The sequence below is a fragment of the Peromyscus leucopus genome, chromosome 4 (assembly GCF_004664715.2).
Source record: "Peromyscus leucopus breed LL Stock chromosome 4, UCI_PerLeu_2.1, whole genome shotgun sequence".
Classification (NCBI taxonomy): Eukaryota; Metazoa; Chordata; class Mammalia; order Rodentia; family Cricetidae; genus Peromyscus; species Peromyscus leucopus.
The window spans coordinates 93196678-93222321 of record NC_051066.1 but is presented as its reverse complement, the minus strand read 5'-3'; positions in this window follow the sequence as shown (position 1 = coordinate 93222321).

Genomic DNA, 25644 nt, shown 5'->3' with positions numbered 1-25644 from the left:
GTGCAAATCTGAGTGCATTGCCATGGATAAATGTGGTCTAGCAGTGAGGAATGATGTGCGTGAGACTGACAGATATGAAGGACTAGAATGAGAAAGTTTGACCAGTAGATGGTGTGAAGGAAAGCCAAAATGTTGGGTGTTTTTCATGGCAGATGGTAGGCAGCTTCTCTAAGTTCAAGGTTCTTAACCTGGGGTTCCATTTCCATGGAGACCCATCATGAGCTTGGGTATGAAGACATGTATTCACTTTCCTTAGCCTTTAACTGACATTTTCTTTTTATATAAATGTGGACAGAACACCATAGCTGTATTGTTAACTTTGACTCCCCCCACCCCGCCACATTCTAGTACTAAAACTGGAGATAAAATATTATGCTTATTGGCATACATAAATTATGGCTTATTGAATTATACTAGATCTAATTAACAGACTAATGAAGGTTAAAAATACTTCTCAAAGACTTGCTTTTCAACCTTTATGAAACTGTATTTCAATCTGATTGGTTCACTTTGCAACCTTAAAGGATTCTGTTGCTTTGGAAAGCAACTTTCTGGAAGCTCCCCAGAAAATTTCCTGATTGACAAAGAACTTGATATTAGGAAAATAAATAATTAAATTCTTCTCCTTGAAGCTCAAGACTATGTACTCAAATACCTGCATGCAAGACAGGCAGCATCGAGGAGTAACTGGACGAAGAGGTCAGTTGGACCATTGAGATAACAGCATAGAAAATAACCATTCTGCTACTTCTTTCCAATTATTGGGAGTGTTACAAAAGCCACATGACTAACACCTTTGGTTTCTGTTCAAGTTTGGATCCAACCAAAAGACAAAGAATACATCTAACGGAACACAGACCATGACCTTTTAAACTAACAAGCATGGTATTCTAAAGTAGGTTTATTTCCTGGCACCCACAACTTTGGGTGCCCATTGGATAGGCTGTAGGGAGAGGATGCTCCCAGAGCCCAGCAGCATGGAACCTTCTCCACGATGGCTTGCTCCAGCCTGCTTTCTATCTGAAGCCACAGACACTGATCTATTGGACTTGGATCAACTCCCCCAGCTGGGCTGGTTTGGGCAGGCCTTTGTCTTCAGGAAGGAGACTTTTGCCCTGCAGCCTTGAAATGGGTCAAAACAATGTATTAATTATATGAACTCCAAAGCCAAAAATGGTTTTTCTGTCATGTCCTTTCTCAAGTTTTGTCCTGTTACAATTGTCCAACAGAGCCTCTCAGAGAATCTGCAGCAAAATTAAACTAAAGCACAGAGTGAACTTTATTAATAAAATGCCAGCTGTATGGAGAAGCCCCAAATTTTAATATTGCTCTTTCTCTTGTAAAATCATCATAGAAGAATTAGATTTTAATCTCTAATCCCTTTACAGTTTTAAAGCTAAAGAAGATAAGGCCTGAAGGATTTAAAATCTGAGATCAGAGTCTTCTGCTTGAGTAAGCTGCAGGTTGCTAGCCTGTGGATCTTCCACACCTCGCCTCTTTCAGCCTTGTAGCCTGAGTTTGCTTTTCTTAGGATGAGTGTGGTTCATGAGAGCTACAGAAAACACATTGTTCAATGTAGAGTTTCTTATGAATGCAAGTAATTACAAATTTTAAAGATTGGTATTTCCAACTGCTGAGCCACACCTACCACATTAGAAAAGAAGCCAAACCACAAGCTCTAAGGCAATTATTTTAAAAAATCCATTCCCATACCATGGGGCTGAGTGTGTGTCTAAGACTGTGTGCATGTCCAAATGTAATGTCCACCTAAGGGAGAGGCTGGGCATGTGCTAACATAATAGACAGAATAATGTCTTTGGCTAACATGCTCAAGTCTTAATTGTATAAGGCAAAAAAGACCTTGCAGACACCATTACATGTTTTTAGATGGGAGCATCTTCTCTCTCTCTCAGGGAGCCCACTATAATCATGAGGGGACTTCTGAGGGGAAAGCTAGAAGATCAGAGAGAGAGAGAGAGAGAGAGAGAGAGAGAGAGAAGAGAGAGAGAGAGAGAGAGAGAGAGAGAGAGAGAGAGAGAGAGAGAGAGAGAGAGAGATTTGACAGTGTCATGTTGTTATTTGGGAATGGACAGAGGGGCCAAAAACCAAGGAATGCAGGTGGCTGCTAGAAACTGACAAGGCAAACAAGTAGATTTTTTCCCTTTGAGGTAGCAGAAAGCATGTGCCCAAACCTTGATTTCAGAGCAGTGGGTGTCATTTTGGAGTTTTGGTCTCAGTAACAGTAGGAGAATAAATTTACTGGGTTTGTGGTAATTTGCGACAGCAGCTGCTGAAGACTAGTACAGGTGGTTGAGAGTTTGGATTCCAGAGAAAGCCAGCCTTCCCTGGTCTTAGCTTGACCGTTGACTCAGTGTGTGGCCCTGAGGCCCGCCAGCATATGGTCAACTACTTGCAGTGTGCTTTAAGGTATTACTTAACCCGCTGGAGGCCAAGTCTTCACAAGAAATCAACTGACTTCTATAGCCTGGGCTTATTCTGGACCTTACATAGTTGGAGATTGTGAGGTTATTCTCACGTGTGCTTTGGCCAAGTCCTAGGCTTTCAGAGTCCCTCAGCTACCATATTGTTTGAGTCAAATGGTCCTCCAGTTTTCCTGAGACTCGTGTCTTTGCCATGGGTCATAAAGTTTTGTTTTAGGCTGTCACAGTTCATAAAACAAGCAAACATAAAGCCTCCACATATTTAAAAATAACACTATATATAAATAGCCGTAGGGGAAGCCATAACCATCCATCAGGGTGGAACTATCAGAGAACCCAAAGGTTATGGCCTTTCCCAAACTAGAGAATTAAAAAAAAAAACCTACAAAATTATAAAAAGCAACCTTATGAACGAATAAAAAGCCTTTACAACCCACTGAGGTCAAAACATCTGTACCATGTGTACAAAAAAAACCCTCAAAGTCTTTAAAGTGATGAGTTTACTAACCCACTCTAGGCATTTGCCTTATTTCTCCATGTTCTCTCCAAATGTATCAAATGTTAGGTAATTCTACAGCAAGTCCCTTTCATTGTCCTTGTTCAGATTCAATTGAAAAATAAGACAAGAGAATAAGGCAAATACCCAGCCAACAGAACTGACCTCAGGAGAGGCGGCTTACGAGCAAAGTAAAGGGGGTATGGAGAGAGGCCAGAAGCACCATGATAGTACCCATTCCTCCACATGGGAGGAAACAGCAGCAGTGGCTAAATCTAGCTAGCCCCTTGATGAAGGTAAAGGCTGCCCCTTGAATGGCCATGTAAATTCTAAACTTTGGTATATGTTTCATGTACTATTCTGTTTAATCAAGTACCATGGCAGAAATATGCTTGTGACTTCCAACAACACAATGCCCAATCCCTGTGGGCTCCTTGACCTACTGAATCCATTTGCTAGATGCTGTTGCTTGAGTTATCTCCAGACCCGCCTGGGCCCGCAGCCACTCAGACTCAAATAAACACAGAGACACTTATATTATTTAAACTGTTTGGCCTAATGGCTCAGGATTCTTGCTATCTAGTTCTTATATCTTAAATTGACCCATTTCTATTAATTTATAAGTTGCCACGTGGCTTGTGGCTTACCGGTATCTTACACCATGCTTCTCATGACCGTGGCTGGCAGCATCAGCCTTCTACCTCCCAGAATTCTCCTCTCTCCTTATCCCACCTACACTATACTTCCTGCTTGGCTACTGGCCAATCAGCATTTTATTTATCAACCAATCAGAGCAGCACATCCACAGCATCCCCAGCAAGATTCCATTCACAGGTTGGTTATTTTAATCTTTGGCCTGAATAAACCATTAATGCAAGAAGTAGTAATTTAGGCATTACTTTATTATTAACATGACTGATAAGTATGTGGCTCACAATTACCTGGAAGATCCCTTGGAGTTGACATTGCATTAAATGAAAGATTTGTAGATGTATGAGCTATCAGTTAAAAAGTGGAATAAAACCCACTCCTAAAACTCATTTCTAAGATGTGCTAGGAATATTGTTATATAAACTTTTATATATATCCTAGACAACATTCATTTAGTTACACAGTGAAGAAACTAACTAAAATGTAAAAGCCAATTTATACAGAAATGAATCACTTGAAGTTTGGAATGAGTGATGCAAAGATTGGGCCTATCAAATACAAAGATTCTGGCTCTGGTTAAGATGGAGCTCTCACGAGCTTGCAGCCCACAGGCTTCCTCTGGGTCTTCTTCACAAGGAAAAACATGGCATTCTGCTTTACTGGGTGTGCATTTCAAGACTGATGGTGTTTTCATTGTCAGCTGCAGTTATAAAGTCTGTTCATGATTTTCCATCAGTGCCATGGCCCATATATATCCTCTAGTGATATCTGAGAGTAATTTATGGCACTCAGATGTATCTGTAACTCCTTGGCTCACATGGATTCTGCATGGACTGAACTCAGGAGCAACTAAAACCCCAGAAAGCTGCTTTATTGCCAACATAAACCTAAGATGTTGATGTTCAAGGGTTTGGAAAGCTTAAGAGAATCCCATCATCACCGCTGAAAATGCTACATAACACGTGTGGTCAATGGGAGCTGTCTCTCCATAGTTCTCAAGAGAACTACAATAAAACTTTAATTTATTTAAAAATGGAAAATTTGTTGCAAGATTATTTTCAAACTGAAAATTCTATTTTGTATATGAGGATACCATATTAGATCTGCAGAATGTTTAAAACAGTTTCAGTATTTTAACTTGTATCTGTGATCACTTACTTTTGCAGGAAGGATTGCTGGTGGCAGAGCTTTCTTGAGACCATTGTTTTGCTACATCAAGGAAAGATCATTTTGGTGATGTGACCCTAGGATGTGATGTGATCCTAGCTTAGGATGTTCAGGTGTTCATTCCTTGGGAATCTTCCTTGAAGATTGTTCTCAGAATCTAACAGAAGTGGTATTTTTAAGCAGTGCTACAATTGTAAGTACACTGTTTGGAGCCAAAGACATTGAAATTCCATCATTCCCACTGACAGTGTTGTTTTACAGTAAAGTGGACATGGTCTTGTGAGATGCTATTCCCAGCCCTGGACTGGCATGGCTTACAACTCCCCACACCATTCTTGAATGTGTAGATGGATGTGGACTAAATCATATCAACTGGCTTTCCCATCATTATCTGGTCCTCTCTCTCTAACAAAATCAAGAGGCTAAAGCTCTCTTGGAAATTACTCTCTAGAGAAGGGAGCATGATGTCTCTGCTCTGCCTCAAGTCATCTGGAAAGTATGACACAGATTTTGGTGGTAGAGTGGGAAGAAATAATGCTCAGGCTAGGCAACTGGACATGATGTAGGAAGGGTCCATAAAAAGGTCAGTCATTCAACTGTCCATAAAACAATATTTAATAAGACTTATAAACCAATCTGTCCACATTTTCCCAATTCTGTTCCTTCAGCATGCTCTGAAAAGTATGAAAAGGTTGGCTCTGGAGGTTCTCACAGCTAGGACAGTGACAATGAGATTGCAATTGTGACTGTGTGGGTACTCATGAGCAGGTTCCCACCTAAAGATCCAGGTCCAGCACAAGTCAGGGGTCAGAACAGCATCAAATGGATAACGTTCCTGGGAAAGTTCCCAACCAATTAGAGAAGAACCACAGCCTGGAAGCAGGCACAGGAGGCTAAAACCACACCAAGACAACAGAGTAGAGGACTGAAGAAAAGCTTGACTTGGTGTGCACATGGGTTCCCATGTCTCACTCCTAGGATTAGGTCTACACCAGGATCTCTGATCTACAGCCCTGTTGGTACTTGGGGTTGCATAATTACTTGTGGAGGAACGCCTGTACATTGTGTGGGCTTTAGTAGTACTCCTCTCCTCCACTTGATAGATGATAGTACTGCTCCCCCAACTGTGACAACTGTGAATATCTCTAGACATTAACAGAGTATCCCTTAGTGGAAACAATTGATGTGATTTACAAAGAATATTTTTAGTCAGTCAGAGACTGATGTCTATCCCTATTGGTTCGTGGGGGCACTTTCTTGATTAGGGTTGGTTCAGTGATGGGTATAGAGCAGCTATTGTCCATACAATTAAGGTCTCCTACAGTTTTCCTCAATAGAACTTGAACTTGGGAATTTCATCAGTTTTAAACTGAGACTCCTGCTGTTTTCTTCCCATAACCATTTTGGTTATCCATCCAGCACCCCTTTCCATTCAGATAAGGGGTTAGATGTCACATGGTCTAAGAAAACAAGCCAAGTGGAGGGCAGAGGGTACCCACATGGGTACTACCTAGGAAAGAGTCTTCACAAGCTATTTTCTAAATGGATACTCAGCCTCCCAGAGCTCCTGGAAAAACTGTTTCCAAGTGTGCTGGAGGCTCTAGTGAAGTCCAAGATAGAGTCCTATTTTGGGGGAGCAAAGCTGCACCCACCCCCATCTCAGACAGTAATGGTTAATAAGGCTCAATAAGGTTAATAAGGTACAATATATGGCAGAGAGCTAAAATTTCATATGTAATTTTGTTTAGTAAGAGAACAGGAAAGTGTTTCCCGTAAGACTTCAAGGTATTAGAGGCTTTAAGTCAGTGTATATGATTTACAGAGGCTGAACACCAGGTGGATTTATTTCTGTTCTGAGAAAATCCAAAGCTACAAAAGCCTGCTTTTTTGGTGGAGAGATCCAGGAGCTATCAATTAACAAATAGAATGGCAGCATTTTGACCTTTCTCCTTCTATGTATAGTTTCTGTTGGTAGTTGGATTCCTGGGGTTGAGTGTTCTTTAGTTAGGAAACAACATTCTTTCGACTTGGGCAAGGATTGGAAATCTTAACTGGGTTATCTGATATTTTAGTCACCTTTTCCCTACTGATTGGCACTGGCACGCAGATTATAAAATTACACATGGAGGGATGATAAGCATAGATCTTTGCTTAATTTCTGAGCATTCCTTATTTGAGTATCATCATCATCAGTATATTCCTGCACTTTATGTATGTTTAGAATTGATTTTTTATCATTAAGTGCCTGTTTTTATTTCACATTAATTTTTGTTACTGGTACAGAGAGAGAGAGAGAGAGAAGAGAGAGAGAGAGAGAGAGAGGAGAGAGAGAGAGAGAGAGAAAGAAGAAGAGAGAGAAAAAAAAAAAAAAAAAAAAAAAAAGAGAGAGAGAGAGAGAGAGAGAGAGAGGAGAGAGAGAGAGAGAGAGAACACAATTCATGGAAGTTTGCTCTCAGTGTCTTAAAAAGATTAACTTGGTTATTCAGGAATGATCTCAATTTTGTTTTGCACATATTTTTCTCAGAATTTTATCCAGCAGTTTAAGCAAGATTAACTCTCTGTGGCTCAAAGCTCATTTTTATTCTAGTGTCCTCAGCATAAGCTTATTTTAAGAAGAGTGGGCTAATACATTTAGCACTCAACATTTAGACCCAAATTTCCACTTCTGTTCTAAAACACTGCAGCACATTTCCAACAGATTAGCATTATGCTTGGTTCTGCCTTTGAAGCATGTGAGCAAGGCATGCAATCAGGACCAGTAGGAGGACTCACCTGTGTATTATGCTTGCCTTCTGTGAAGCCTTCCTGACTGTACACTGGAGTGTGTCCCAAACACACAAAGGTAATGCACCAAGTCTCATTGATTTCTTTACTTCTTTCTACTGACTGTTTAGCTGTGTAGCAGAGTATGCTGTACCGATAAGGTCCAGTGGATTAGGTAAGATTTTAATCCTGTTCCTTACCAGAGCAGGGCATCTTGGAAAATGGAGAGATTGACAATTCATCCTTTTGTTAACAAAAGTTTGAAGACTCACTAATGGTGATTGCTGGTACAATCTCCACATCCTCAATTTTTGATGTATAAAAGATGAGGTTGGAGTAAAGGGGAAAATGCATTCCAAAGTCTGAGACAAAATCTCTACTAATAGACATAGCCGTTTTAGTCATTTGTGAAGCACAAATTCAACAAAGAAATTAAAGATGGTGATAATGGAAGGGACCAGCCTTTCTTCCTGTGGCTTTATTGTTCCTTCTTCTGCCTTTATGTGGATAGAGTCCTAGGCATTTCCATCAAATGGACCCAGCTGTTAGGACTGGTCTCTTGAAGACCTACCATGATGCATGTCCCAGTCCCCAAAAATGTTTTCTACTCACTTCCTCCCCTGATTATCCTGAATCTCCTTTTCACCTCTTAAAAAGTTAACTAGACTCTCTCTATTCATAGATGAAAAAAGTCAGCATTCTGTATTTACATTCTTTATAAAAATGATGTTGATGTTCTAGCATATGGAATTCTATTTAAAATTTGTAAAAAAAAGATACTTATCATTTGCTATTAAAGCTAAAATGTCTTAAAATATTGTTATCTCTTGAAGCCTAAGTATAGATAATAAAAGTGCGGTAATAGAGGAGATTATTAAGTTTATATTATTATATTAACGATAGGAAAGCTATTTGGCCATCAACTATGACTGTGAATACCTCTTGGAAATGAAGAAAGGAGGGAATAGCAGGAGTTCTGTGTTATTATCAACGTGGCATGAGCTAGAGACACACCAGAAGAAGGAACCACAATTGAGGGATTGCCTCAACCACACTAAACTGTGGGAATATCTGTATTGGGGGTATTTTTCTGATCAGTGATTGATTTGAGAGGGCCCAGCCCACTGTGGGTAGTGCCACCCAAGGGCAGGGGGTCCTGGGTGATATAAACAAGCAGCTTGAGTGAGCCAAGAGGTGTACGCCAGTAAATAGTGGACTCCATGGTCTCTGTTTTAGTTCCTGTCTTTGGGTTCTTGCCCTTGAGTTCCTGCTTTAGTTGCCCTTGATCATGGACTGTAGTAGGCCAAATGAACTCTTTCCTCCACAATCTGGTCAGTGTTTCATTACAGTAACAGAAAGTATTGAGGACAATAGGTGTACTTGCTTGATGTTTCAGTTGGTACAAGTGAGCTATATCCTATTGAAAATGACTGTATGAGCAGAGCAGAACTTGAGTCTGTAGGTAGAAGTGTTACAGTCATTGCTAAGTTCTTCCTGCCTCTAACGCTTGTCTTCTGCAAGATAGTGGGCCTGTTTGGTGTTGCTTAGTTAAAAAAATCATTGAAAACTACAGGCTGATTCCTCAATCCAATATGCCTACAGCCTTAGTTTGTGGGCATACAATGACAGTTTATCAATTACTAGTAAAGAAAGATTAATCCTACTTAGCTCTAGTTGGAGGGAAGATGCACACTTTGTTCATATTCATGGGTTGGCCATCTCAGATTTCCTCCCAATGTTCCCCCCTATAGGAAGGATCTTTATATATGTTTTATAGAACTACTTGAGTTGTTTTACAAAAATAACTGTGATGCAACTTGACCAAAATATAGAAGATTGAAAGTATATTGGGCCTTAACATGGCTAAACAAATCATTGATCTGTGCAAAGGTGGGTATGCCAACTAGTTCATCCTACCACAATGCAACCCATGGAAAATATCATCAAGGGATAACATTCAAAACCTGGAAGTGACACACAAATAAGACAGGAAACTCATCAAAATGGGGACAGTTTTACTTGCAGTGAATGGTTAAGTAATCTGTAAATAGTGCAATGAAATATTCCCTTTACCATGTAAAGGATGGTAGTTTGCTTGTGGAAGTTGTAGTCAATAAATTACTATGAAGTAGTGGAATGAGATGATTTGTAGTTACATACAAGATTCTGAGAATGAATGTGTACCAGTGTCACCTATCACCCACTGAGGACTGTGACAGCTGGCAGAGTTTTAGGTAGAGGCATGTGAGAGTTTTGTGTGTTCTTACATTGTGCAGCTCAGCCAGGCACCATTTCCTGTGCTCAGCTGTGATTTCTCATTGACAAGATGGCACACAGCAAACTTGAAATTTGTATTGTATTCCAAAAGTTCTGTAGGATTATGAATTGTGTTGAGATTAAAGTCAAGCTTCCAAAACAAGCATTTACAACAGAACTGAGGAAGGGGAAATAAATGATTATAGAGGGTTTCTACCTGGTCTCATTTAGGGTGAATCTATATTTGATAGCACCATGCCTTGCTACATTTTTGGACTTAATAATTGCAGAATTGAAGCTTGTATGCCAGGATAGGAGCTTCCCATTTACATTCCAGCATTCCTTGTCTCCTGTGCAAAGTCACAGCACTGAGGTCATCTAATCCCTGCTTTTACATTTTCCTCCACAGCCCAATGCTGTCTCTTCTCTCTGGTCTTTTGACCACAGTACAAAGTGAGTTATTTCTTTTAGCTCCATCACTCCCTTTATTTGTTTTTACTGGTGAGGGGTCAGCGTGGTAGGAAGTGGTAATCAGAAACAGAAGCAAACTGTCTCTAGGCTTTGAAATGATAAGGGGTTTAATCTCACTTGTTTTCACTATGTTTTTAAACATTTTTTTGAAGCTGTCATACAATTCTCAGATCAGTTTAAAAATGAAAAAATGTTTAAATTGACCTTTGATTTTATAAATTATCATTCATCTTTTTTTCCTTCCTTCCTTCCTTCCTTCCTTCCTTCCTTCCTTCCTTCCTTCCTTCCTTCCTTCCTTCCTCCCTCCCTCCCTCCCTCCCTCCCTCCCTCCCTTCTCTCTCTCTCTCTCTCTCTCTCTCTCTCTCTCTCTCTCTCTCTCTCTCTCTGAGACAAAGTCTCTCTGTATGGCTCTGGCTGTTCTAGTACTCACTCTGTAGACAAGGCTGTCCTGGAACCACAGAGATTAGCCTGCCACTGCCTCCTGAGTGCTGGGGTTAAAGGTGTGCACCACCATGGTCTAAGATTCATTTCTTTTAATAAGTAAACTTTCTCACTTGCAGCCAGAGTAGGTAACAGTTACCCCATCCTAGTGGCTCTCAATTCCAGGTGTGTATTAAAATCCAGACCTGGGGAAAGTTTTAAAATTACTTAAAAACAGTATCAACAACTCCTTCCCTCATCTTTCCTACCCCAACCAAAAGTACAAAAATCTACATGAGTTGACTAGGGTAATGATTTTCATCTGTATTCTTCTGTGAGGACAGCACTGGATAGCATAGTCCTTCATTCATATGTACTGACAACCAACCACGTGCCAAGCATGAGAGAAGAAAAATGTGGTTACTGAAACAGACTAGAGTCAGAAGTTGCAATGGTCTGAAGGATGTGTGGGGATATGCCAGGTGAGGACTGGAGTATCAGTAACCCCATGGGATGAAGTAAAAGACTTCAGTGGAAGTTTTCAGAGATACTGTGTGACTGGAGATGAGTGGTGGATAATGTTCTCATGTGACCTTTCTGTATAATCGGTCTGTGCTCACTCAACAGCTGTATGAGAGTTGACTAGATAGGATGCTTCTTCCACCATTTCCCCAGGGCCTCTCAGAATACTCTGCCAGTGGCTTCTCTCATCACTAACTTAGCTCCTCAGTCTTTCTCTCCTCTGTTCCAGCCTTTGCAGGGCTCCTCTGTGGTCATTCCATATACAGCGGCATCTTCTTCCTTAACTCTGCAGAAAACCTTGGTCACTTTGAGGAAGAGAAGATAGGAAGGAGTTCAAGGAGGTTTCTAAAGGCTTCAGTTATGGTTTACATACTCATACTAAACAACTCTAGTCACCCAGTATGGCCTTTCTTTCTAATGACTTTAGTGTCCTCATCTGTAAGGTATGATATTAGACTGAGAGATTTCTACCCTCTCCCCAGCCTGAAAGAACACATATTGCAGAAGCTTTTAAGGCCAAAGGTTTTAACTTTGAAATGTCAGATTGATTACTTATTTAAATTGTATTTCTTAGTAGCCACCGACAGGACACCATGCCATTTGAGAGTGTTTCTCAAATGGCATGGTGTCCTGTCAGTGGCTATTAATATATTTTATACATACATACATATACATATACATACACACACACACACACATATATGACAGTATCATTATGTAACTCAGGCTGGTTTGAAACTCACAATCCTCCAGCCTCAACCTTCCAAGTGCTGGGATTACAGGAGTATATACCTTGGTTCGGACATATACATTCTATTTGCACATAGATTTAGGCAAAATTCGAGTTCTCTCTTTCTATATAGTAGGATAAATATAGATATATCCAAATGAACTTCAATTAATTTTCATAGCTCTAGAAGCTTTGTATAATATAGTCAAAGAGTAAAATGTCAACACTCATCACCTATTATGAAACTCCAGTGCTATTGCGTGTGACAGTGGTGAACTCTGGGGTGAGAAAAAATGCTCTTCCAAACTTATGGTAAGTTTATTAAGGAATATTTTATCCAACTAAGCTAAAATAAATAATAATAGTGAAATATATCAAACACAGATATTCACTAGATACTCTTGCTAGGCAAGCAGGTTGTAGTCACCATTTTGGAAGACCATTGGGCAGTATCTTTCTGGCTGAATGTGCAGATGCCTGCAGAGTCAGCAATTTGGTTTCCAGTATATGCTCAGCAGAAGTGAGTAATTGCGAATAGATCAAATTGGAAAGTATCCCAAGGTCTTTCAACAGTTGAATGGTAGAGAAAATACTATCTGTTCATCCAGTGTAATTAATTAATTACAGAGTAACTCTTAGGACAATGAGAATGAAGATCCCCCAAGCACACAACAACATGGAGGAAATTCATAAACATTATTCATAAATATTATAAAATAAAAAAACATATATGAAAGGGCATAAAACCCTTGACACTTTCATATGTGGAACCTCTTTATATTGTTAAAACCCAGAATGGTGTTTATCCATAGGGGATATGATAGGAGATCCTGGGGTAGTGTCTAATTTCTTCAACTGTATGCTATCAGTTTTATACATTTATTTGTGGACATATGTCTAACATCACATCCGTGATTAGCTATTTTCTCTGTGTACATTATATTTCAACAATTTTTAGCAGTTTTTTCCCATGTGCTAGTTTACTCAACTTACACAATAACTCTAGGAGATAAGAAAAGCAGAATAACTTTCTCCCAGTTCTTTGTAAAGTCCAAGGCCTATGGGCTAATTAGTCATAGAGTTAGGTCAGGTAAGGAAGACAGTCCTTATGGGCAGAGCACTCTAATGCCTAAGAGGTATTCAACAAATGCTACCTGATGCTCATTTGTAGAGTTTCCAGTCACAAAAAGGCTGTCATATTGCTGTGACATTTTGTGGGACAGCAGAGTGTGTACTGTGTCTCATGTCTCTGCTGAAACACATGTATTCTCTCCTCAGAAAGAAACAGAGATGAGCCCTGATTCAAATGCCCTCGAAGCTGCCAAAATACCTGTGGAAAATTGTGTAACAGTGTCCCTCTAGGGCTTAGAAGTGAATGAGTCAGTTTCTCAGTTCTCAGACACAGTGCCCAGGAAAACAGGAAAGTTTACTTCGGCAGAAATCCATGTATGTGACCTTGGATATAAATCATTGGGCTTCTTTGGGGGCTGTAGTCTGAAAGACCAATAGTGTGAGACTCTTCAGTTGGAACCATGTGTGTGCCCCTTGTGAGACCCCTAAGTTTTGTTCCCTTTCTTTCATATAATCAGATCTCATTATCTTCAGAGGTGTGGGGCTGTATTCGAACTTGACAGTTCCCTTCGGGTCACTTAGGATCTCCTTGTTTGCATTTGAAATTCAGTGTGATCATTTTTCTGCCTATGTGTATAGTCAAGAGAGAGACGAGTAAACCAAGCTATATAAGGAATCAGAAGTCTTATGCAATGTCTTAATCATGCTTCCTCAAAAAATGTATTATAGATGAACTGGGATATAGCTCTGTGGTACAATGCTTGCCTAGCATGGCACAAGACTGTGAGTTCAATCCCCAGAACTGCAAAGAATATTTTTTTAAAAAAATGTATAGTAGAACTTTTCTTGTCAACATAAAATTTCAGTTATTTATAATGTGGAAAAAAAGATAAAAAAGTCCCAGAAATGGAATCTGTTATTGCTTGGTCAATAAGAACTCTGGATCTTCTCTGGAAAAAAAAAATATGTAGACTGTAAAATGTTTTGATTTAGGGCTCGGCTGTGATGTCAAGGTCATCCAATGAGCTCAGCAGGAATTTGAGAAAAATAAAGAGATAAAAAGAAGCAGATGTTTGGGAAAATTTGACTATTGCTGGGGAAATTGTGCGATTAGAAGTAAAAATTGCCAGTGTTGCATCTGTCACCCTAGGAAGGCTATGGTATCAAGCATGTAAGTGACTGCATAGCAACTTTGTACAATAGAGTCATGGTTCCATATTCCCTATATGACTAAATTCTTTCATGATGTGTGTTTTGAGATGACGTCCTTGTTAGGATAGCCACAAGGAAGTTTCCTGTCATGATTTCTGTGAATCAATATCTGTATTTTAAATTAATATAAGAGAATTTTGATGGGAATGAAATAATGTTAAAAGCATTTTGGTTTGCAATTAGTTGGCATTTACATTCTCAGAAACAAATTTCTCTTACCTTTAGTTGATACAGGAAGTAGAAAAGTCCCATTTTATAGTTAGTTGCCAAAGACTGATGTGTTATTTGCACACTTCAGTGGAGGATATTGATCCTAATGATGGAGTCACAAATGACCAAAAGTACAACTTGGATGTACGGTTTTTGAGGTCCTCAGAGGGAAGACTGGTCAAATATTATGTGAAAGTGGCAGAAGAGATTTGATTTCAATAAGGATTCAGGAGTCTTGAGAGGGAAAGTGGGCAAGATTAGAGAGAAAGGTTCAAAAATTGTGGCAGTAGTACTTCTCTGACAGTTTGTTCTGCAAAGGTCATGTTTGTTTTGTTGAGTTGACTTCGAAGGTGCTGCTTTTCCCAATGGAAAAAGCAGAGAAACCATGTTTGTCTCCATCTCTTTACCAAGAGGTGATCCAGCTTTGGAATTCTTGCCCTCTGCTTGTGGAGGTCTTGGATAAATTAGCCCCTCCCTCAAATCTTCCTTCCTTCCTCTGTGAAGTGAAGCGTGCCCACTTCATGGAATTGCTTTGAAACTTTCCAGAAATTGTTATTATGAACTGTTTATTTCAAAGACTAAAATATATTAAAGGGACATTAAGCAGTTTTTTTTTTATTGTTGCTGTTGGCCATGAAGATGACTTTGAGTGCATATGCATTGTGGGATTCATTTCCTAAGGTTTTTGAGACAAGAGTTTCACTATGTTCATGTTGCCCTACAGCTAACTCTAGGATTTCTGAGTACCTGTATTACAGGTGTATGCTACCACACCTACCTAGGTATCCCCATTATTGACTGAACATAGCCAGATGGGCCTATTAGTAGTTCTTTCTCACAGAGATGGAATCTACAAGGTGAAGGAAAGCTACAAGCCAGCTTACACTGATTTTGACAGATCTTCCTTCTAGGGAAAAAGCTTAGAAGAGAAGTCAGCCATGGGAACATTAGTTATATACTTGTTTTGATATTTTAAACATTAGAAATGACCCCAAACAAACGAGCAAACAAAACCCCACCAAAACAGAACAAACAAACAAAAAGCATTCAATAGTACAGAAACTGAGATAGCTCTCCATTCTGTGTTCCTTTCTGTAGCTGTGATGAAATACTGACCAAAAGCAATGTAGGAGAGGAAAGGGTTGATTTCACCTTACACTTCCAGGCCCACCAATGAGGTAAGTTGGTACAGAAATTAAAATAGGAGCTTGAAGTAGAAATCATAGAGGAATGCTACTTTCTGGCTTGCTCTCTGGCTCACTTTCAGGGTCATGCTTAGCCAGGATTTTTATGTAGCTTAGTACTACCTGCCTGAGGAATGGTGTTGCCCACAGTGGGCTGGGTCCTCCTACATCAATTAATAATTAAGATAATCCACCACAGACATGCCCACAAGCTAATCTGATCACAGCAGTTCCTTAATAGAAGGCTTTCCCTTCAGATGACTTGAGGATGTTGGATCAAGTCGACAATTAAAGATAGCTATAGTATTCTCTTCAGTAGCTTTCTACTTTTTATAAATATAGTGTGGGATATTTGGGCAATATCCAGTACCAGGTACACAGTTGTTAATAGCTTTAACAAACAACTTTTACATATTGTGTTATACTTTATAAAGACTTCTATAGACAGAACTATAAACCTCAGACAATGCTGTGAGACACTCAGTCTTTAGAGGTTAGGACTGTGAAACTAGTGAAGATCAAGAACGTTCTCCAGATGGCCAACTGGTAAGAATTACCAGATTCATTACAGAATGGGAGTTGGATATGGTGAGAATCAAACACAGAGACTTAAATCAAATTCCTCTAAATATGTGTGTCAGTCAAATATATCATCTTGCTTTACCCATTTTTTTTTCTGAATGCCTTTCCATTCATGGTAAGCATCCACTAAGCATTTATTGCTAAATGAATTAAATGGTTGCATGAACAAACCATGTACTAGAGAATTGTTCCATGCTTGCTTAGCTTCTGAGAATGTGTTCTTAAGACAACACATGGAAATTGAGAGGCTGCCCATGCAAATTGCAGAGAATGTGGAAGGCATTGCAGGGCATTGCAGAAGCAAGAGCTTTTGGTAGACCTGGCACCCAGTGGCAGTCAAAGCATGCCAATCGCAGAAGCCAGGCAGGAGTACATGGTTAAGCAAAGCCCATGTGTCAAGCAGTCTGGAAGCCAGACCACCCAGGATGACAGGCTCTGACAGTCCCAGGCAGGCACCTTTCACCTGAGATAGAACCCCCATGCTCATCCTGTCTAAGTCTTTCAGGTTAGGTTACAGATCTTGGCAACCTGTTCTGGTTAGTTGTTTTGTTTTGTTATATCAACTTGACACAAGCTAGTCATTTGAGAAGAGGGAACCTCCCCCAAGGAATTGCCTCTATCAGATGGACCTGTAAAGTCTGCGAGGCATTTTCTTGCTGGTGATTGATGTGGTAGGGTCCAGTCTACTTCTGGTGGTATCACCCCTATCCCTGAGCAGGTGGTCCTGGGTTAAATAAGAAAGCAAGCTGCACATGCCACGGAGAACAAGGTAGTAAGCAGCATTTCTCCATGGCCTCTGTTTCTATTCCTGCATTGAGTTCCTGCCCTGATTTCCATTCATGACAGACTGTAAGCTGTAAGAAACAAAGCCTTTGCTCCCTGAGGTTGCTTTTGGTTTTGGCTTTATAGATCACAGCAACAGAAAGCAGATTAAGATACAGCTCTGGGAATACGATCACACCTAGGAAGGTGTTGCCTGCAAATGCAAGGAGAACCAGTGTCCATATTTTGTGGATTCTTTCCACAAGAGTCCTCTTGGATTTCTGTCAGTATGTGCCTTTCTCACTTTCAAACAAGCAAGAGCTGGACAATTAGCTTGTTTATAGCCTTACTTAGAATTTTTATAGAATAATTGGAGTCAGCTGATAGGCTCAAAGCATGTAGGGAAAGGGGGAACTTTCGCTGCCCCCAGAAACAGCTGGCAAGATCACTCAGGCAGTAAGCTAGTCCCATACGAATCTCCCTTCTCCTCTTAATCTGGAGCATGCTTTCATGACAGTGATCTTTGGAGAAAAGCTGACTAGCTCTGTCATCTTGGTTGCTCTAACATTGCCTTTTACAGCATCCCTGTGGTTCCACCCATTCCTTTGTGTCTTCTGTGTTTTTGATATTTATTAATCTTATTGCATTAGAATTTTGCTTGCATGTATGTGTATGTATGGATACCATGTGTATACCTGGTGTTCCCAGAGGCCAGAAAAGGGTGTTGGATCACTTGGAATTGGAGTTATGGATAGTTGTGAACAATCTTACAGGTTCTGAGAACCAAATTTCAGTCCTCAACAAGAGCAACAAGTGCTCATAACACCTGAGTGTCTCTCTGGCCTCTCTTCATGATGTTTGATGGGGTTTCTGCAGCCCTGGAAGATGTTGCCTTCTTTATTGAGCTTAACAAAACTCACATAAGGAGCTAAAACTTCACAGAACCCCCTAAAACTCATTTGCTGGTATCTTCCTATTTATAGTATCATGTCAGTGGCCATTACATGACACAGCTTCTTCCTGGATGATGAGGTACCTATGTTGCAATTGGGAAAACAACACACTAATCTAGGGCAGGTTTAGGAAGGAGGCACTGCCATGAGACCTGAGTGTAGGATCTCAGGAGCTTCTCTGAAGCCACTACTACATGGATATATCCTTTATTCTGTGACCTGCAGGTACTTAGTAAAGTGAATATGAAGTTGGCGGATCTGGGTTGAAACCCTACACTACCACACAAAATGAAATAACAAAACAACAAGCATTATATTATTAAGGGGTGGGGATATGGCTCAGTCCCCAGTAGACACCTAGAAAAGCCAGTGATGACTGCACACTGCAACCTGGACGGGCTGCAGCCCCATCACTACAGTGAGGGACAGTGGAGACAAGTAGAGCCCAATTGCTCTCTGGCTGGCCAACCTAACAGAAGTAGCTTCTGGTTCAGAGAGTGGCCCTGTCTCAAGGCAATAAGCAGAGAGAGTAACAGAAAGCTAGCTTATGTTCTGCTCTGGCCTCCTTATAGGTATGTATGAACATGGGCATCTACACAGCCATACTCACATGTGTGTACAACACAAATATATCACACACATGCACATGCATATGCTCACACATGGGGTTATGGCATTAGAAGATAGAATATGTGAGATAATGAATGGCCTCATAAAATTCTATCAAGCCATTGAAATCAGTGAAGTACATCCATATACAGAGGCAGAAGGATATCTGAGAGATAATTGTTTAGTGAAAAGGCAATGTGTATGATGCAATTGCATTTTAATAATAACATATGCAGTGTGTATGCTAGATATGCTGTATGCGATCACCTAGACTGCACATTGCACTGTGGGCTGGGTTTATCCCTGAGGGTGTGAAATGGAGACTGAGCAAAGGGATTTTAACATTTTTACACATTGGTCTCATTTTCGCTTTTATAATGAAACGTTCCAAAATTAAAATGACAAAGTCATAGCAAGCAACAATATTTGGAGAAATGTTTATTAAATATAAACTTGGTGAATGGGTTTCATAATAATTTCCTTATAAAATGTTATTATAATTATGCTTTACATTTAATTATGACTTATATATAAGGTTTAGTACATGTTGTGAATTTGTGTTTTATTCTACATTCTGAGTTAGGAACAGAAGCTCATATTATAAACTAGGAATTGGAGGCTCTGAAAGATGAAGTTATTTTACTCAAGGTCAAACATAAATTGCAGCAGGGCAAACTTCTCATTGACTGCTCTTTTTCTTTCTTTGGAAGTTTTTCAAGGTCTTTCCATATGCCAATCTCCTTTCCACTACACCAGGTATGCTGTGATTTTCAAATAAAGATATGATAATATAGAAACTCTGTCTAAACCAATGCCTAAACTTGATACCAATTCTTCTCTGAGATGTAAATTTTGTTTATTTTTATGTGTATCTTTCTTTTTAAAAATGTTATTTTTATTTGTGTATGTGTGTGTGCCATGTATGCAGGTATTTACAGAGGCCAGAAGATGGTTATGGCTTCCTTGCAGCTGGAGTTGCAGAAGACTGTGAACTGCCTACCATTGTTGATAGAAACTAGACTGTGGTTCTTTGCAAGAGCAGCATGTGCTTTTAACTTCTAAGCTATCTCTCCAATCCATCACTGTCTATCTTTCTTTACCATATCAAGGCTCCAGTTTGCTTTTCTGAACTGTGGGTTTTATTTTAACTTTAGCTTTTCTTGCCTATGCCATCTACTTAGAAAAGATCCCATTAAGTGGCTTTCAGCTCACCTCCAACTTTAAAAAAGTAATCTAAATGTCTCCAGAATCCTTTTTTCTCTCCCATAGCAGATTTCTTTTTCCTTCATTTTGTATAAAAGGAAAAGAGAGGATTGGGATAACAAAATTGACCAATCATCCTATGATGAACAAGAAACATAAAAAAAAAAAATCTCATCCCTAAAGGAAAATTCTTTCGCCATAATGTCTCAATTAGCATAATGTTTGTGGTTTGACTTTGCAAACAGAAACTTAAATCCATATATGCTCAAAATTAAGCACAGGAGCAAACTGTAACTGCTTCTGGGGGTGAGTACAAGCAAAGGTCAAAGGACTGTGTGCCAAGTTCTCAACTAACGAGGGTGGTGCAGGCAAATGGGATTTGGGAGTTCCTGCTAGAGATGGCTGATTGGGCAGGGGATGAAGATTTCTAAGGCAATGGGGTTGAAGAGAGGTAAGTCCTGAGGATAGTATTTGTCTCTACATTTACTCTTTCATTCTAGATAGATTTGAGATGGATAGGTAGATGGATGGCTAAATGACAGGTAAGTAGATAGATAAAAGCTAGCCAGCTTGCTAGGTTATAGATGGATGGATAGATAGGTGATAGATACATTGTCATTAAATACTGTCTGATACATGTATTGTGATGACTACTCATGATTAATAGATACATGGATGAATAGATAGCAGATATTTAATAGATGGAGAGGTGACATTTATATTATATATCATCAGTAAATGCTATCTGATACATATATAAAGATGATTGTGCAAGTAAAGTTAGGTGGAAAGATGGATTGATAGACAGGCTACACACATGCATATATATATATAATATATATAACATATATATATATATATGGATTGATAGATGATAGAAGGTAATAGAAATATATATATATATATATATATATTCATTCAGTACTATTTGATACATGTATAAAGATGACTACACATATATAGTTCTTGTCTTTTTTAAGTTTTATTTTATTTTTTAATTTAGGAAATGTTTTTATTCATTTTACATATGAACCACAGATCCCCTACTCATCTCTCCTCCTGCTCCCCTCCAGTCTTCTTCCCCCCAAACCCCCCATCTCCTCCTCCAAAAGGGTAAGGGCTCCCATGGGAAGTCAGTAAAGCCTGGTACATTTAATTGAGGCTGGACCAAGCCCCTCCCCCTGCATCCAGGCTGAGCAAGGCATCCCCCATAGGTAATAGGCTCCAAAAAGCCAACTCATGCACCAGGGATAAATCTTGATCCCACTGCTAGGGGCCCCTCAAACAAATTAGGCTACACAACTGTCTCCCATATGCAGAGGGCCTAGTCCAGTCCCATGTATGTTCCACAGCTGTCAGTCTAAAGTTCATGAGTTCCTACGAGCTTGGTTCAGTCGTCTCTGTAGATTTCCTATCACGATCTTGGCCCCCATTGCTCATATAATTCCTCTTCTCTCTCTTTGACTGGATTCCCAGAGCTCAGCTTGGGTACTTGGCTGTGGATCTCTGCATCTGCTTCCATCAGTTACTGGATGAAGGCTCTATGATGACAATTAGGGTATTCACTAATCTGATTACAGGATCAGGCAACCTTTCCACTATTGCTAGTAGTCTAGGCTAGAGTCATCCTTGTGGTGGATTTCTGGGAATTCCCTAGCATGATGTTTCACCCTAACTCCATAATCGATAGACAAATAGACTGTGTGTGTTGATAGATGATAGAAGATTATATATAAAATCACTCAGTACTATCTGATACATGTATAAGGATGACTACATATCTATAGTTCTTGTCTTTTTGGACTATTTCAGTATAAAGATTGAGCAGCCAAACAATTAATCAAACTAATTCCAGTACTTGAGAGGTAGCTTAGTCAGTGGAAGGGCTTGCCAGCCAGTTTAGCCTAATTGCTGAACTACAGACCAATGAGAGGTCTCGTCTTAACAAAGCAAAACAAACCCCCAAACAAGATGATGGCAACTATGGAATGACACCTGAGGTTGACCTTTGGCTTCTTAAGACTCCTGCAGGCACATACACATGCACCATCCCCCACAAACTGCTTACAGATTGTAGTGATTATTAATTAGGAGATAAACACGAAGATTAATAGCACAAGGCCAGGAATAACATGATGAGATAAATGGCAAGCTCTGCCACACATGACAACCCCTGAGACCAAGTAGACAGTAGTTCTGCCCTCGGCCAGACTTTGCTACTGATCTCATGAAAGGCTGGAGTTGGGTACAAAGTAGAATCATTTCTCCAATGCAGAGCAATCCCAATCTTGCCTGAGTGATTTGACTTCATGCTATGGCTTCCTGTTACTGAGGAAAAGCAATTATTTCACTTATTTATTGTGACTCCTCAATTATGACCTGCCTGCAAAGAGGCAGGATGAGTTCCCTTAGCAGTGAACACTGTGTCGTTGTAGGGATGTGAGGAGCAGCAGGTACCTGTTGGGGCTGCCAAGACTGTGCTCAGAGGAAAAAAAAAAGTCAGGGCAAGGCTGGGGCGGGGTTTACCAGGAAGGACAGAGGTTCTGAACAAAGAAAGCCTTCATAGCTGGAAAACCCACAAGGACCAGAGATGAATGGCAGCATAGAGCTTTTTGCTTAAGCTTTTCTGACACTGAACTTTCTGAAATTGTTTTGGTACAGTTCTACTTGGTGGCAGAGGGTTCAGTACACTCTGATGTCCTTTCAAAACCTAGGAAGTGGCACACTGAGTCCTGCCCTACACACACACACACACACACACAGAGAGAGAGAGAGAGAGGGGGGGGGGGCATATATTTAAAATTCCTTAAGGCAGACTTTCCTTGGCCATAGTACTTAACTGCATGAGCTTTTCCAGATGTGAGGCACTCACTCCATGGGAAATAACAAAGAATTTGTGAATTAAGGAAATTACCCAGCTTTTATGCTATTTTCCCCCTGCATGGTTATACATTATAAACAGAATGTTGAGGTCAATCAGCAAAATTTGTTAGAAAATGCACTCTCAGAATTGCTTTACTTAATGAAAATCAGGTTTATTGAGGAAAACTAAGGCAGCTGGTTTATATTTATAACAAGATAGATTCAGTTTACACATTTCAGGGCTCTGCACTGAGTCACTATAAAGGGGGTAAGCAGTCATCTTAAGACTGAATAGCATATCCCAAAAGCTTCAGTAAGTAGAGAACAACAAAAAATAAATCATATACAATACACTTACAAAATATTTTCACTGTAATTTGATTTTCTTTGAGCACTGCCTGGCTTTATCTGTTTCAGATGCATTTCACTTACTTGCTTGATCCTTTTGGCCTGATATGATTCTGGCATTGTCAAGTTTTGACTTGAATAATCTACTAGCCTAAGTAATGACAAGCCTATGGTCCATTTTGATGTATACAATATTTGGAGGTCCTTTGACATTTTTATACAATCACTCTCAACTGCCAGATCCTGTGCCACTGAGGTATTCCTTCTCTCTTGCCCAAAGGCATAAATTCCATTGGAATCATTTTGTCCAAGGGTTACATAACCCCAGGGTCCACGAATATCTTCAGTAATTTTCAAGTGAGCACTAAAGTCCTAGGAACAGTGTAAGATCTCTGTCTCTTGGGTGAAGAAGGGGGTGGATTTATTTTTATTCTAGAACATTCTCAAGACATTTTGAAGTGTATACCTTATTATCCTCTCTGTTCCTTCAGACTTAGTTCTAAAAACTCAAAGAATTCTAGAGAAAGCATTTACCCTGTGGTGTTCTATCAGAGACCTGCTGTGTTGGGGCTGCTCCCTTGGTTCTGAAAATTTGCATCCATCTATTCTAGGACGTCAAATCCTGGCATTACTGGAGTTGTTAGGGTTGGAGCTTGCTCTTCCAGTCCTAGCAAGCTAGGATAAACATCTTTGTTTCTTTTCCCATTGCTGTAACAAAATACTAAGAAAAGCAACTTCAAGGAGAAAGGATTTACTGGCTCACAGTTACAGGTTATAATCTGTCTCGGCAGGTAAGTCACAGCAGCAAGAGTGTCAGTGAACTGGTCACATTGCATCTGTAGTCAAGTGACAAGCAGGGGATTAATGGGTACATCCTCAGCTAACTTTCTCTTTTCCCTTCAGTTAGGACCCCAAACCCAGGGAATAGTGCCATCCACAGTGAGTAGGATCCTCCTACATCAATTATCAGAAAATACTCTCTCTCTAAATAGTCCCAGAAGCTAACTTGATCTAGATACTTGTTCATGGAGACTCACTTCCCAGGCAATTCTAGATAGTGTCAAGTCAACAATTAAAACTAGCCATCACAGTCAGCCATCTAGAGGTAACAGAGAAAAACAGAGGAAGGTGATCTATTCAATGTGGTCACATTGTGAAGAGGAACACAATGACATCCATTTTCAGGGTCTGACATGAGGTTTAGGTTTAAATATAAAACAAGAGACACGTGTAACTGAGCAGTGCTGGTCAAAGGTATGGTTGCACCCAACACTGACCTGTCATTGCCCAGGCTCTAGGATCTCCAGTGAGGTGCTGTGGCAAGTGTCGGAACCATGTGATATCTTCCTCTGGCTGGCAACAAATGTCATCCTTTCTCTTTACTCAGCACGAGACTTCTAGAAAATTCCAGAGCTGTGGGTACCATTGTTTCAATATGTCCTAGCACAAATGTCTCAGTTTGCAGGATGAGAACAGAAAGCAGACCTGATGTACATCAGCAAGAGAGTCAGGCAAGGTGTCGAATACCCTCCATGTCTACCATATTTTCTCTAGGGAATTTTCTTGGAGAGCACTAAATAGATGCTGTATTCATGCTCAATGATACAAGAAGTAGGTCAGGGGAGGCAGAAGTAGCACCTTTAGTAAAAAAACAATTCAAATAAATGTTAGCATTGTGTGCATATAAGCTTCCTGTGACCTGGAGAATTTGAGACTTAGGTAGAATAGTTATTTTAGAGCTACCACATAAAAAATGTCATGTACCTGCATTCATATATTAATAATGTTTCCCCATTATCTTCTCAGGTAAAGATCAATATATTGGTACATGGAAATGCTTGGGCAAAATACAAGTGTTTATCAGCTACATTCTTACATTTAAAATGAAAATAAACTTATGCAGAAAATGAGTTTACTGATATTACTAACAAAAACCACAAGACTTGAGTGAGAATAGAGGCAGCAGAGCACTGCTTATTTTTTGCTATAATATTTGTGTTTGAGTTATGGGGATAAATTCAGCGGAAATTGCTGTGGGATGTCCTGTATGTTAAATGTGTTGCTCTGATTAGTTAATAAATAAAACACTGATTGGCCAGTAGCCAGGCAGGAAGCATAGGCAGGACAAAGAGAGAGGAGAATTCTGGGAAGTGGAAGGCTGAGGCAGAGAGACGCTATCAGCCGCCTCCATGACAAGCAAGATGTAAGGTACCAGTAAGCCACAGCCACGTGGCAACTTACAGACTAATAGAAATGGGTTAATTTAAGATATAAGAACTAGATTACAAGAAGCCTGCTGTGGCCATACAGCTTATAAACAATATAAGTCTCTGTGTGTTTACTTGGTTGGGTCTGAGAAACTGGGGGACTGGCGGGTGAGAGAGATTTGTTCTGACTGTGAGCCAGGCAGGACCAAGAAAACTCCAGCTACATGAAATAGATTAGTTTCTTTAATTATTATTTTATTATTCATTTCCCTTACAACTAGAAAAGGCATGGTAGACACCTTGTGTAGAAAACTCCTTCCTCCACTGTCCTATTTTGCTATATTTACTTCTTGCTCTTCTAGCTAGAAAGAGAATGTATTCCAAGTACTTATACAGTCTTTCATGGTTGTTTGTTTCTTAGGAAAAAAATCTCAAGAGTCTCTTCCATCTGTAACAGTCAGCTTTCATGGTTTAAAATGGAAATCAAAGTCATAATTCCTTCCTTAGGACAAGCTGTCTCAATG